The sequence below is a fragment of the Notechis scutatus genome, chromosome 3, assembly GCF_049901735.1.
Source record: "Notechis scutatus isolate UNSWTSFEM ecotype Mainland chromosome 3, rNotScu1.2, whole genome shotgun sequence".
Lineage (NCBI taxonomy): Eukaryota > Metazoa > Chordata > Lepidosauria > Squamata > Elapidae > Notechis > Notechis scutatus.
Window position 1 is genome coordinate 59502879 of NC_142011.1, and position 15332 is coordinate 59518210.

Consider the following 15332-nt stretch of genomic DNA (forward strand, 5'->3'; position numbering starts at 1 on the left):
CAGTGTCAAAAACAGTTCAGTATCAGACTTACATCAAATCCAGGAATATCAGTCAATTAGGAGGAATGGCAATATTCTCCAACAGAAGGAAACAGAGACTCACTCACTTCTGAGACTAAGACTAAGACAACCCAGGTTTCTGGCTCCATCTTATGGCTGTTTGAGAAACCACACCCAATTACACTTTTAGGATTCTCTTAAAGAGGCAATATTAAAATGTCTATCCTGGTTTATATATTGTCCAACCCAAATAGCTGTTAGGTGACTTACATTCCTAACAGACGCAACTTAGAATTAAGGAGAAATTTCCTGACAGAACAATTAATCAGTGGAACAACTTGCCTCCAGAAGTTGTGAATACTCCAACACTGGAAGTTTTAAAGAAGAGATTGGATAACCATTTGTCTGAAAGGGTATAGGGTTTCCTGCCTAAGCAGGGGATTGGACTAGAAGACCTCAAGGTCCCTTCCAACTCTGTTATTGGGACCCTTAACTCAAGCAAGTCTTCATGGTCTTAAAGAAAGTCAGCAGGGTTCGGATCATCCTGAAAGGAGAATGTTTCAGAGGGCAGAGGTTACAGCAAAGAAGACACATCTCTTGGTCCCCGCTAACTGACATTATTTAGCTGATGGGACCTGTAACATGCCCAACCTTCTGGATATCTAATTGGATGAATAGAAGACTGGGAGAAGGTGATAACCTGGCCCTAAGTCAGGAAGGGCTTTAAAGATAATAACATTGCGCTCTCAGTTATAAACTTTACCTCTGGTTCAAACAGCTGCCTGAATTTTTTATTCCCAGCTTGGAAATGAACCTGGTAAAATCTCTTTCTAACAGAAAATAATCATGGATCATCAGGATCATTCCTAGCATTGGGAGAAGGAATCTGGGGGCAGACTGAAAAGAGGGACCAGCCTCGAATCCCTACATAGTCAGAAAGGAATTAAGTCCAAACTCCCTTGAGTGCTGTTGACTCTTATCTGACTTTAACTAGGTGCTGACTGTTAATTGAGAAGATTCCTGTGCAAAGGCTTTTAGCAATATATCAATAAGCAATAAATCAGCTTATTTGAACTGTGTGGATCTGGTCTTTCACACCTAGCAGGTATGACAGTGAACAAGGACAGATGTAGTCATGATTATGCATAATCTTTCATTTTGTCTGGTAATGACAATTTTTTCAGCTGAAACCTCTACATTAGAGATATATAGAAATGCATCTTAAATATAAATATTTACTATGTATATTTAAGGAGCCTGATATGTTCCTGACTTGGTAATATTTGTTGGTCTGTGCCTTATCTTCAATTTTGGAAAGCCTTTTCAAGGGTTTGTTTATGTCTCTGCATATCACTTGTTGTCATGGGCAATTTTTTTTCAAAAAAACCCTGAATCATAATGATTAATTAAGCATTTCATAAGTCGTAGAGAGAGAAATAGACGATTAAGTACAAAAGATCAGGCACTGCAATGCTTCTTCATAAAATGATTAAGATGCTGATTGTTCTTCTTTGAATAAACAATCCAGTCTGGAAAAGGTTAGTGATGATAATTAAAGGCAACGTTGCATGTGTGCATCTGCTTCATAGTAGAAGTCCTGAAGCCATTCACATTTGCAGTCCAAAACAGCCTTACCATATTTAATTGGCCCTATTACAGTCAGACAGAATGGTTTTCCTTTCCAGCAATTTTTGTGTCTATCCCTACTGAACATATTTTACTCCAACTTGTTTGTCTGCCACAAAAGCTTTTGCTGGGGAAATCAATTGTTTTTAGGAGCATAGACATGTTTCCAAAGTCAATTTTTTTAAAAAAAGAATGCTCTGGAGTGATAAAACCAAATTTTACCAGATATGGTAGCAGTGTATAAGTCTTAAGGGCAGAACTATTAATCACCTAAAGGTAAAGGTTCCTCTCACACATATGTGCTAGTCATTTCTGGCTCTAGGGGGTGGTGCTTATCTCTGCTACAAAGCCAAAGAGCCAGCGCTGTCCAAAGACGTCTCCGTGGTCATGTGGCTGACATGACTGAATGCCGAAGGCGCACGGAATATTGTTACCTTCCCACCAAAGTGGTCCCTATTTTTCTACTTGCATTTTTACGTGCTTTCAAACTGCTAGGTTGGCAGAAGCTGGGACAAGTAACTGGAGCTCACTCGATTATGCGGTTGCTAGGGATTCGAACCGCTGAACTGCCGACCTATCTGATCAACAAGCTCAGCGTCTTAGCCACTGAGCCACTGCATCCCCTATTAATTAATTACTTAATCATTTGAATAAATTAATAATTAATCAATTATTAATTGATTAATTACCTAGTAAACTTCTATTAACACATATCTCTGATAGCCTCACAGAGATAATGCAGAACAGGGATCATGCAATAGAGAACTTAAGTGGAAGTAGAAGCGTCCCCAAGGAGTCAGAAAAATCAAGAACTCATGTGATCAAAGCCACCATCTTCATCTTTTGGGATATTCTTCCCTTCTTCCCTAATACATCACTGGCAGGAAGTCACACATAACCTTTCTTTAGCAACTAGCCCCATAACTTTCTTTACAAGTAACTTATCCCATGATATTTTGTACCTAATCCATTCCCCATTCCCCAGATGGGATTCATGCTTGAATGTAAACTAAACATCAGGAAAAACTTTGAAGAGGAGGAAGTGGAGCAGAAGAAATACTATATAAGAAAAAGATGATAATCAATTCAATAAGAGAAAGATGGCCATCAGTTCCCTGCTTCCAATGTCTATCCATACAATAAAGTGATTGCATAATACACAGAGTTCTAGAAGAAGAAACCTCAATGGTCATTTATTCCTGCTGGCAGTTCATGTTTGCTGGAATAACATATCTGTCCTTAGATGATTCTTACTGAGATCCATAGGTTGATGACATATATTAATAAAGTGTATAACAAACTGGTTTAATGTTTAATGTGAATTCTAATATAGTAGTTCATCACTGTACTTTGCATAAGAGAGCTGTCTTCAGAACTTTCTTCTGTGCATACTCTCTCTCTCTCTCTCACACACACACATAATTTCCATATATTCATTTGGTTCATGTATTAACCTCTTAGCCACATCAATCTTTAAAATTTGAAGAAGAATGGCACATTAATTTTGTCTCTTAAAGAGAGAGGAAAGCAGATGGCTGGGTTTTACTCATGGACTATCTGATGGGCAGGACAAATTTATTTTCTTTTAGACCAGCAGCTATTTTTTCAGGATAATACTGATGTGAGAAGGCTGGGAGAATGACAGCAGTAGAAAATAGAAGTTGGTGAAATGCTGGTGAGACAAGCCTTGAAAGCACTGCTATGAAATCATCTCCATCACCAGACAGAACATTGAAGATGTTCACTCAAAATTAGAGAAAGAAGAAAGGCACCATTGACTGCAGACCACCTTGGTTTCTCAGGTCACCTATGCTTGGTCAGCTTGAAAAAAGATATAACAAAATTCACCATGAGGTATAAGGTCCATAAGTAAAAAGATGCAACATTGTACTCTATTAACACTAAGCCTAGACATTAAATTTTAAAATTGCTTAGGAAAATCAAAAAACCCTTAAAATTAACAGTCAGTGAAATCTAAAACCAGATAGAGCCTACAGTGCAATAAATTAACAATTAGGAAATAAATTACACCATAAAATTGAATAATCTATAATAATAAGTAATCTTTAATTATTTGCACATACATGACCAAGGATTGATGGAGCATTTTATTATTCATGTAGGCTATTCATTCACACTGATTATTCATATAGACCAGAATTTGGTTGTTTGCACACATTCATAGCTGCTGTGCAAAACTTTACTGCATTATATATAATGGGAGAAATTTAATGTAAGATTTCCCCCCCCCCCCGACCTGGAATATATAACAACAAAGGCAAAATTAGTCTTCTTCAGATGTCATTACATAAAGAGGCGTGTAACAGCAGGTGGAGGATGGAATCAACTCAACCATAACAAGGGAAACTAGCTGACAACTTTAATAATTTTTCCATATAAAAGTGGTAAAAGTAAGCTCCTGTATCTGGCTCTGAAGAAGAACTTTGTTAAAATGGGCTGATCAATAAATTGATGTAATTAATTGGCTCCCACCTAAAATAGTTAAACTGTTCTTGAGTAAATTTTGGAATGAGACTTCTTTCATTCTGGTATTCAGTATCTGTGGGCTTTTCTCTATCAATCTCTTAGCCTCGGTGAATTTAAGATACAAGAAATAAAGGGAGAAGCTGCAGTTTAAAGTTGCTTAGGTCCAAGAGGACTGGAATTTATCAGGTAAAAGAAATGGGGAAATAATGGCAGACAAGATATAACTTTGGGATAATTCAGACATAGCCATTAGCAACGTGGGGAGGACGGACCGTGAACAATTATTGTATCCCAGTATGGTCATATCTGTGTGAACTGGAGACACATGAGACACCTTCCAAACCATCCTCTTGACACTGTTTTCCCTTTCACACCTTTTCCTGATGGTTTTTCTGGCATGGTGTCTGGGGTGTCAAGGCACTACAGTGTCAAATACATTTCCTTCCTTTTTTGTGCTGTGTTTTTAACTAGCAAGGCTGGCTTTGAAATATGTCTATGAGAATAAGCGCTGGGATGAATATCACAGGCCTGGCTGTCAGTGGGGATAGGATTATGTGCCAGGAGAAACGAGTATTTTGCTGCTGGGAAGGAGAGGGATTAAAAGTCAGGAAGAGAGTCACAGTATGTTAATTTGTGAAATAGCTGATAGGAAGCCAAATTTTCTGCTAATTGCTGTCCGATGGGGAGAATCAGACTTTGTGGACAAGTCATAAATAATCTCCTTTAATCTCCCCTCCCTCTATGTTCCCATGCATACGAATGATAGACCAAAGATGTGCATGACTAAATAACTAATTATCTCACAGCATTCTGTGGCAGAAATGGAGATTGTGATAGAACAGAGAAGATAAACAGTCATCCAATCATGTGATCCCCGGACAAATGAATGATACTTGTTGTGGTAACCTCCCAGAATAGAGCTGGGAAAGAACTGGAGAAAAAAACAAATAAGGCATATCCTACATTCATAGTTTTTCATAAAAGAAGATGAATAGAAATGGACTAAGCAAATGGCAAATAATTAAAACTATTGGAATTGAACTCAGAGTATATAATGGAATGTGGAACTGACCTTGGGAGAGAGGGAGAAGAGCCACACCAGGTCAGAGGTCATATAAGAAGTAGCTTAGCACTTAGCAGGAATGTGGGAAGGGAAAAGTCTTAGAAGGACCCCAACACACACACACACACACAGTTTTTTGGGCTACAAAGGTGACAGGAATAAATGTACTTTCAAACTTGCAAAACTGATGTCAGCCTTGTGAGGTAGTCCAGACAAGAAACACACCCAGAATAGCATGTGAGAAAAGGAAGATATCTAGTAATCAAGGATGGAATTAAACAGTCTGGGTCTGTGGAAAAGATGCAGGTTCCAAGACGATTCAAGATCCCTAAAGAAACATTGGCATAAACATTGCTCTGGCAAAGACTCTCTCTGTCTCTGATGCCCACGAGGAAAAGAGACTCTGAAGGCATTGAAATCAAAGCTACGCCTTCTGTTTGCATGTTTAAATCGAATGTTGCTTGCGTACTGAGCTTGCTTGTTTTCTTGCAGATGTTTCATTACCCAAGCTAGGTAACATCATCAGTGCTAGTGATGAAAAACGAAAACAAGCAAGCTCAGAGAGCACCAAGGACCCCTCATTTCAACCCTGAGCTACAAATATTCTCCTTTATGGTTGCTTACAGTTATATAATTGAAAGAGGCAATCTCACAGAAAAGCTGCAAATAAAGAAATGGACCTAATTCATATATATATATATATTGGCATACCTTGTTTTATCTGAGCAGTCCTAAGAAGGCTCCACATCCATACTGAGCTGTGGTGGCACAGTGATTAAAATGCAGTATTGCAGGCTAATTCTGCCCACTGCCAGGGGTTTGATCCTCACCGGCTCAAGGTTGGCTCAGTCTTCCATCCTTTTGAGGTCAGTAAAATGAGGACCCAGATTACTGGAGACAATATTATGCTGTAAGCTGCTTAGAGAGAGCTGTAAAGCACTATGAAGTGGTATATAAGTCTAAGCGCTATTGCAATTGTTATTTGCACTCTGATTCAGGTGACTGTGAGGATACAGATAAACCCTCAAATAGCCTCAATGACTCTCAGAGCGCTAATGACCAACCTTCAGAGTGCCTACAACCAGATGACTGCAAACAATTTAAATCCTTCTATTCCCCACCATTCAATCAGAACTGAAGCAGCTTTTTGGATGAGAAGTGAAACATTTTCAAAAGAAAAAAACAAGAAAGTCCAGTTGCCTTATAACAACAGAGGTTGTCATACCGTTTGAGAGAAGAAGTACATTGATTGCAATTGGGGAGTTCCTTCTGTTTCCTCATTTATGATGTCGCTTTAGTGGTTTATGGACATATTGATTCTGAGAATTTAGGGGATAAAGGAGCCTATTTTTCAAAACTCTGTACCTAGGAGCACACAGCACCCATAGTTGCAGTTCTCATCAGGAGAATGGCTGACTTACAGTACACATTGGCATACAATTCTTCATTTTTGAAATGCATGGGACGTAGTCAGTGGTACATTTCAAATTTTGTTACCACCAGTTCAGTGGATGTGGCTTGGTGGGCACGCTTTGCGCGCACGCCAAACTTGCACTTTGTGCAGGCACAGAGGCTTTCCAACTCACCTCCTGCAATCCTGCCCTCTCTCCCTGCCGTGTGGCAATTGCTGTGCCACACAAATTGCTGTGCCGCACAAAGCAGGACCTAAAGGTTAGAATGGGAGTCCCAGCAGGCGGGTGGGCCCAACAGCAGAGTGTCGAAGAGAACTGGTTTGGTCTCTGCTGCTCATCGCCGCTACCGCCTTGACAGAACTAGGCCGAACCAGTAGAATACCACCACTGGACATAGTGACATTTACCTCCATCTTGGCATTCTACATATTGGCTGATTCATATCTCTGAATGTCTGTAATTGTATTCATGCCAGGGAGGGAGGAGTTGGACAATCCCCCCTTCATCCTGTAGTGCAATGACAATGCATGGGTATGACATACATATCCAGTCCTAATGGGGTGTTGTTGATAGAAAGGCTACTTACTCTCCTATTTCATGCAGTTAATTGCACTACAAATTCATGTGCTTTATGCTGGCAATTCTGCACAATCTTAGGTGGTTTTAGCAACTCCTACACCTATCTTTGCCCGCCTTGTGCCTTCCAGGTGTTTTGTATTATAGCTCAGATCAGACTAGCTGGGGGGACAAACTGTCTGGAAATGTTGGGCTAATCTATCATATACATTAAATATATGACAAATTGTTAATTAATTCATGAGTTATCCACTATAAAAATGCATATATTACCATTTCCATATTTGTAGCTGTTGGACTTTTTTTTTAAAAAAAATATCCCTTAATAACAACATACTGAAACAGGCTAGAACTTAGCTGTGAGACATTCCATTTTGATGCCACAGTTCAACTTCAGTGAGATGGAAAATAAAATAAACCCTGCAGCTCAGTGGCCTAAAGCAAATTGGATTTCTTACTTGCAGTGATCCAAAGGATAGCACACATAGCCTTGCTGAAGAATTCATTTCAAAGGATAAGTTTATATTACCAATGTCTTGTGAGTTCTCTTGTTCTTCTTGTTTATTTGTATGGTTATTCTTTAACACTACTTTTGCTACTACATACCACAAGATCTGCAGAGGACCCTGATATTGAGAGACTACATGTTGGAAAACACAATGTTTATTTTACCAAGGTAAGTAAGTAACAGGTGAAACAAATGTAGTTTAAGATGAAGTAACAAATAGAACTCCAATTTTGTTCAACATCAAACCATTTATTAGGTCCTCTCTTTAATATCCAGATATTTACCACCCATCAGTCCTATTCTATAAAATACAGAGATTTCTACTGCTATTTGGCATATATCCAAAATCATAGTTCCAATTCTATTTATTCATAACTGAAGTTAAGTCCTACTGAATACTGTGGATTAGAATTTGGTTACTAAAAATTAAATGTTGACCCAAATGAGCCTCTTGCAGTCCTTATTTCCTCACAAAATTATCCTTCTGATATTTGATAGTACGCTGTCCATCAAAACTGCAACCAGAGCATAAATCTGGGTAGGAAGACTGTGACATTCTATTATAACAAAAGCTTTAGTGTTATGTAAATCAATGCATTCCTAGCATCTCTTCTCTCTAGAGTTATCCTTGTGGTATTTCCTGAGCAGGTCAATGAATCCATTATGTTGGCATCATTTTGACTCCTATTTTATACTTCTGGATTTCCTTTCTTGGTTGAGGAAAAAAAGAGAGATCAAAATACCCTTACTGTGCAGGGGATATACCCAGAGGTTTGAGTAATGTACTAGATCAAGAGTCTTCAAACTTGGCAAGTTTAAGACTTGTGGACTTCTACTCCCAGAATTCCTGAGCTAAAATGACTGGAGGAGGAATTCTGGGAGTTGAAGTTCACAAGTCTTAAAGCTGTGAAGTTTGAAAACCCCTATACTAGATTATAAACCATAATGGAACTGAGAGGTTTGGCTACAGATTGTGGCAACCTAAAATCACGGTTATGTGAATCAGAATTATATTCTTTTAAATTGCCTCCTTTATGAACATGCTAAATACAATTCTGGTCTGTTCTTATAGCGGCAATGTGAGAATAAATTATTCTTAGTTTATCCCTAATCCTAAGAGTGTAGCAAACCTACTGAAATGTTTTGTGTAAATCCAGATTGTCATCCATAAAAAGTGCTTAACATTTTCTATAATTGGTTTAATTCCATCTCCCTCCCCATTAATGCCAATTATGGATTATGGCTGTATCTTCCAAAACCTTGTAGGAGCACCTGGTAATGTGTGGAGACAATAAAATCAGATTGGACTAAAGCAGTGGCCCCCAACCTGGATCTGGGCACCAGGGACCAGATCCAGGGAGAAAGGTTTCTCCGTGGACCAGAGGAGGTGTGGTTTTTGTGTGCGGCCTGCATACCAGTGGTGGGATTCAATTTGTTTTACTATTGGTTCTGTGGGCGTGGCTTGATGGGCATGGCAGGGGAAGGATACTATAAAATCTCCAGTCAGAGGTGGTATTTGCCAGTTTTCCAAACTACTCAAAATTTCTGCTACCGGTTCTCCAGAACTGGTCAGAACCTGCTGAATACCACCTCTGCTGCATACTGTTGATGGGGCTTCACTTGTTTGCAAGGCCAAGTTGCTGGCATACCACGGCCCAGTGCTGGTCCATGGACCATGGATTGGGGACCCCTGGACTAAAGGGTTATTTTATAGTCAAATAATTTCAGAATACACATTAAAGCAGTAATTGGCATGTAGGTATTTTAATTGGCTACTAATTAATGCAATGAGTCTTTTATTAAAAAAAATACAATTTGTAGAAGATAGGATTGCAACCTTTAACAGCCTTTGAGTCTTTTCTTTTACAAAATGTCAGTAGTGCCTTAACCCAATTATAAGAATTATGGTTGCAGCAATATATTTGTATTAAATGACAGCAAAGTTCTGCTGGATTGAAAGTATAATAATTGAATAATTTATGGATTGAATAATTTAATTCTTGTTAATTTAAAGTTCCTGAAATTTTTAGCTGACTTCAGAAGCATAGAAATATCAGGAATGTATTTCATCCGTTTAAGAGTATATGAATAATCTGGATCAAACTCCTGGTCATCGAGTCCATTTTCAAAGTAGCAATTCAAGATGCATATTCAACAGAAGGGGTGGGGGAGACTAATTTCTTTTGCATCTGATCACCCAGATCAGATCAGCATTTTTGTCCCCTCTCACTGGAGCTACCTATTTGTGGACAAGAGCCCAACCTATTTGTGGACAAGGACAAAGGACAAGAGCCCAACCAGAAAGAACTGGCAGCCTTTTCTATAGACATGGCCTGTGCAAACAACAGTCCCATTCTCGGAGAATCACTGGGGGAATCTGGGGTCCATCCGAGGTCAGTTTATTGTTTCAGGGAGATTTTATTGCCTAACTTCACAGCTGTCTTATCACTAGTTACTTTAGAATGTTGATCTTTCAGTTGTTGGCAAGGTAGCAGATGCTGTTTGTTTATAAGGACAAATCAGCTTTACTTTATCAACATTTCTGAAATAGCAATAGAATTTATATGCTGCTTCATAGTGCTTTACATCCCTCTCTAAGTTGTTTAGAGAGCATATTGCCCACAATAATCTGGCTCTTTATTTTACTGATCTCAGAAGGATGGAAGGCTGAGTCAAACTTGAGTTGGTTAGGACTGAACTCATGGCAGTTGGCAGAGTTTAGCCTTCAATGCTGCATTCTAAACATTACGCCACCCTGGTGCTGACTGATAGGTTTTAGGAAGGGCTATCTTATTTCTTCAGTACTTTTAATTAAACAGTCTACAAACACTATCATCATAATCCATATAAAGATTGAAACTAATTCTTCTCCATTCTTGGTGTAGATCAGTTAAACAACACCAAGTAGGTGAGACCAATTTGATAAAGGAATAGCCAATTATCATGCCATTCGAATACCTGTAATTAGGAATGAAGCAATATATACCATTATGATAACTGTTCTGTTTGTGTGTATTTTGGGAACTCAAAATGGCAGGCCACCAAAAGCAAGACTGTTTAGAGGTTTAGAGTTAAGAGGTTTATTATTATTTAGGCAGATTACGAAGTAGAATCCTAGGATGAATTTGTCTTCTGGATTCATTGACCATAATGGAGGTTTTGCATTGTGTGTCCAAATATGAACATTTATCTTCTACTGATTTAAAACTGACGTTTCCTCTAGGTACTTGATGATGTTTATACTGAGTCTCTTGTTTTGTACACCACTTAAATTAATTTTTAGCTCTGTTAGTGTAAAGACTGCCACGTTCCACTTTATATTTGAAATTACTGTTCTTGTTTAATCAGAATTTATTATACAGGAGTTTTAACGATGTCATATTAAAGTGTTTGAAATGTAAAATGTTTATTTAGAAGAGGAAGATGAGGCAAGAGTGTGTGGAATTACATTTTAGCATAGAGAAGCAAGGAACCAGCTCTTAGTAACTGCCTCTCAAGTTTTAACACATCCCCTTTAGTGAATTAAAAGGACTAATAACATTAGTGCCCTTTGAGAAAGCCTTGAAAATGCATTTCTGTGAGCAGGCATTTCAAAGGTGTCTCTCAATTGCTCCAGCTGATTTTACATGTGGTGATTTTGCAAACCAGCTGGTGACTCAATGACTGATAGAACAGAAATGTGATGAATCAAACCCCAGCACTGATCATTCTTTCTATTTATTCATTTATTTGGAAATCTGAGAACATTTTAAAATAGGCTCTCGCTCTCATAGTGTAGGTTTTCTCTAGACAATAAAGCTGGAATGTGCTAGTGGTGTTATATGTACTTTGGGCAGAAGTCTCCTTCCTGGCCTCCCACCACAATCTTCTTACCTTCAGCTTTTTGCCAGGTAGTTGCCTACTGACTAGAAATTCAGAACGCACTTAACTTGGCAATAGCTGGCTCTGTGAACAGCTTCTTTGACATTAATGTGGAAGGCTCTATAAATAGTCCCGGAGACATGATGAGGAATGGCAGCATGCCAGAGGAAATACCCAAGTAGGTTACACACTGCTGCTCTGTCTGCCGGAGTTCTTCAGCTGGAAAGAGTTTCTTGAGTCTCAGGTAATGTATTAAAGTAGAAAATCACATCTGAAGCCGGCAGCCCCCAAGTCCCAAAAGTCTCTGTTTTAATAACCTTCAAGCATTTATTCTCTCATCCAACAGGGACAACTGAGCTTAGACTTTTATTTTCTTTGTACTAACTTTGTGATTTGTAGGCAGGTATTCAGGGGTATCAGAAGGGAGACGGTCATAATGGTGGCTATGACCACATGATGGAAGTGCCAGCCCCCCCCCCTTTTTTTTTTTACATCCGTTGTGTCGCACATGTAAAAGGTTTGGGCCTTTGAACAGGTGGTTATGATGATGGTATTAACAATGTATTTCCCCCCCACACACACACACACACTCCTCCCATGCCCTTGAAAGTGTGGAACATGCAGAATCACTCAGCATCTCTCTTCACCATTTGGTTTGTCTGTTTGTGTGAAAAACACATCCATTAGGCAACTATGAAAACCAAACCTCTCATAATCAAAGTGCAGTGCCTCTTCCCAGGCCTGGAGGAAAGTTGTTGCTACCATAAGTGCTAGAATGACCTTAAGGGCTGGATTTGTAGCTCCCCCTCTTTCCTCTCCTCCTCTTTCTCTTCCTCCTCCTCTTCTTCTCCCTCCTCCATCTCCTCCCCCTTCTCCTCCTCTTCCTCCCCCTCCTCTTCCTCTTCCCCCTCTTCCCTCTCCTTCCCCTCTTCCTCTCCCTCCTCTTTCCCCTTCTCTTCTTCCTCCTCCTCTTTCCCCTCCCCTGCTCTTCCCCTCCCCTCCTCTTCCCCCTCCTCCATCTCCTCCCCTTCTCCTCCTCTTCCTCCACCTCCTCTTCCTCTTCCCCCTCTTTCCTCTTCCTCCTCGTTCCCCTTCTCTTCTTCCTCCTCCTCTTTCCCCTCCCCTCCTCTTCCCCTCCCCCTCCTCTTCTCCCTCCTCCATCTCCTCCCCTTCTCCTCCTCTTCCTCCACCTCCTCTTCCTCTTCCCCCTCTTCCCTCTCCTTCCCCCTCTTCCTCTTCCTCCTCTTTCCCCTTCTCTTCTTCCTCCTCCTCTTTCCCCTCCCCCTGCTCTTCCCCTCCCCCTCCTCTTCTCCCTCCTCCATCTCCTCCCCCTTCTCCTCCTCTTCCTCCTCCTCCTCCTCTTCCTCTTCCCCTCTTTCCTCTCCTTCCTCCTCTTCCTCTCCCTCCTCTTTCCCCTTCTCTTCTTCCTCCTCCTCTTTCCCCTCCCCTGCTCTTCCCCTCCCCCTCCTCTTCTCCCTCCTCCATCTCCTCCCCCTTCTCCTCCTCTTCCTCCACCTCCTCTTCCTCTTCCCCCTCTCCCCTCTCCTTCCCCTCTTCCTCTTCCTCCTCTTTCCCCTTCTCTTCTTCCTCCTCCTCTTCCCCTCCCCTCCTCTTCCCCTCCCCTCCTCTTCCCCTCCTCCATCTCCTCCCCTTCTCCTCCTCTTCCTCCACCTCCTCTTCCTCTTCCCCCTCTTTCCTCTTCCTCCTCGTTCCCCTTCTCTTCTTCCTCCTCCTCTTCCCCTCCCCTCCTCCTTCCCCTCCCCTCCTCTTCTCCCTCCTCCATCTCCTCCCCTTCTCCTCCTCTTCCTCCACCTCCTCTTCCTCTTCCCCCTCTTCCCTCTCCTTCCCCCTCTTCCTCTTCCTCCTCTTTCCCCTTCTCTTCTTCCTCCTCCTCTTTCCCCTCCCCCTGCTCTTCCCCTCCCCCTCCTCTTCTCCCTCCTCCATCTCCTCCCCCTTCTCCTCCTCTTCCTCCACCTCCTCTTCCTCTTCCCCCTCTTTCCTCTCCTTCCTCCTCTTCCTCTTCCTCCTCTTTCCCCTTCTCTTCTTCCCCCTCCTCTTTCCCCTCCCCTGCTCTTCCCCTCCCCCTCCTCTTCCCCCTCCTCCATCTCCTCCCCCTTCTCCTCCTCTTCTTCCACCTCCTCTTCCTCCTCCTCTCCTCCTCCTCTTTTCAGACTTGCACCAAATAGCGGGATACTTTTTCTGTAGCATTTTCAAAACATGCACAGTCTTAAAAGGTGATCAAGGATGAGAAGGAACTACAAAAAAGTTTGAGAACTGGGAGAGAATAAATAGCAGCCAAAACTCACCTTTCAAGGTAAGGAGGTGATTAATTGGAGGGGGACTGATAAATTCTGTGATGATAAAGCCTTCAGTGGAAACTGAAAGAGGGAATGTACATAGCCTCTCCTATGAATAGTATGCAAAATCATGGGAATATGTTTCCATGGTTGCATGACAGGCATGTTGTTATGCTGCACATGTAGGAACAATATAATGTATAGCACTTCTTAATTTCCATGATGCAGGCAATGAAAACATCACCTGCTTGAAAGTTATTTCCCTTAAATATGCACCTTGGAATAAAATATTTCAGTATAGGCTTCCTTTGGTAGTTAATTCCTCATTTCCAAAGAGATTACATTGGGGGGAATAATATGATGCAAAGGATTAAACCCTCTCCACTCCATGTTATAGGGTCCAAATTGCCAACCTCCTGACCTTGCTTTTATGTTATAAATTCTTGAAATAAACTTCTCACAGAAACCAATTCTTACCTAGACAAATTTGAAGCATAAAACTTCAGTTAATATGTATGAAATAATAGAGATGCCCATTGGGTGTATGTGTGTGTGTGAAAATTGAATAAATTGATATAGTGATTATGTTAAACACCATCTAGAAATCCATTCCATTTTTTCATATACAGTTGACATATTTTTTTTTAGTTGTATCAAGGTTTAGCTTCACATCAATGGTAAGCAAGACAAACAATGTACAAGGCATTACATTCTCTAGTCTTTCTGCTTGTCGAGCATTGCAAATGTCCACGAAAAGCAGAGGAATTTCTTAAGTCTAAATTGAAGAATTAGCTATTCGAAGCTGAGGAAGGGTGGTGATGGAAAACCTGTTAATCACAGCAAGGATCTCAAGCTTGTCCAATAATTGTAGGCTCTTTTTGAGTGTGCACAATTAGGCTAAATTATAATATGATGAAAAGACAATAAATAGCTCTGGCTAGAAAGTACAAGAACAATAGATGTTGACTGCATTTTTCCCACCTACCATGGAATCTTGGAAAATATGAATCAAGTATGACAAAAAAAAGTCTTCGTCCATTATTTTTGCTGCACGCACAAACGAATATATAGATATATTGGGTTCTAATCACTTCAGAAACACACCTTTTTCTGAAATAATAATAATAAAAAAATTAACTGTGGCCTCTCAGTGCTGAAGCCACCTTTACCATTATATTCCTGTCAGATTTTGTTACATTTATTCTTCAGTATAAAAAAAGGGAGGATAGCTATTTCACTGAAACTCCCTAATCTTAGACTCAATGCATTTTGATTCAACATAACTGAGGGAAATAGAAAGTGCATGGCCAAAGGCTGATAAGAAATCTGTCAATCTCCTGAGTGAAACATTTATCTCCTGGATTTAGGCCCCGTCAAGGAAGGCACAGAAAACCTCCTTCAAAGTGCTGCTGGTAGATATATTTCAGCGTCTAACAAAGAACAGTCTTGAAGCTGAAGGAAACTTCAATCAGGATTTAAATACCGTGTCATATCTTTTCAGG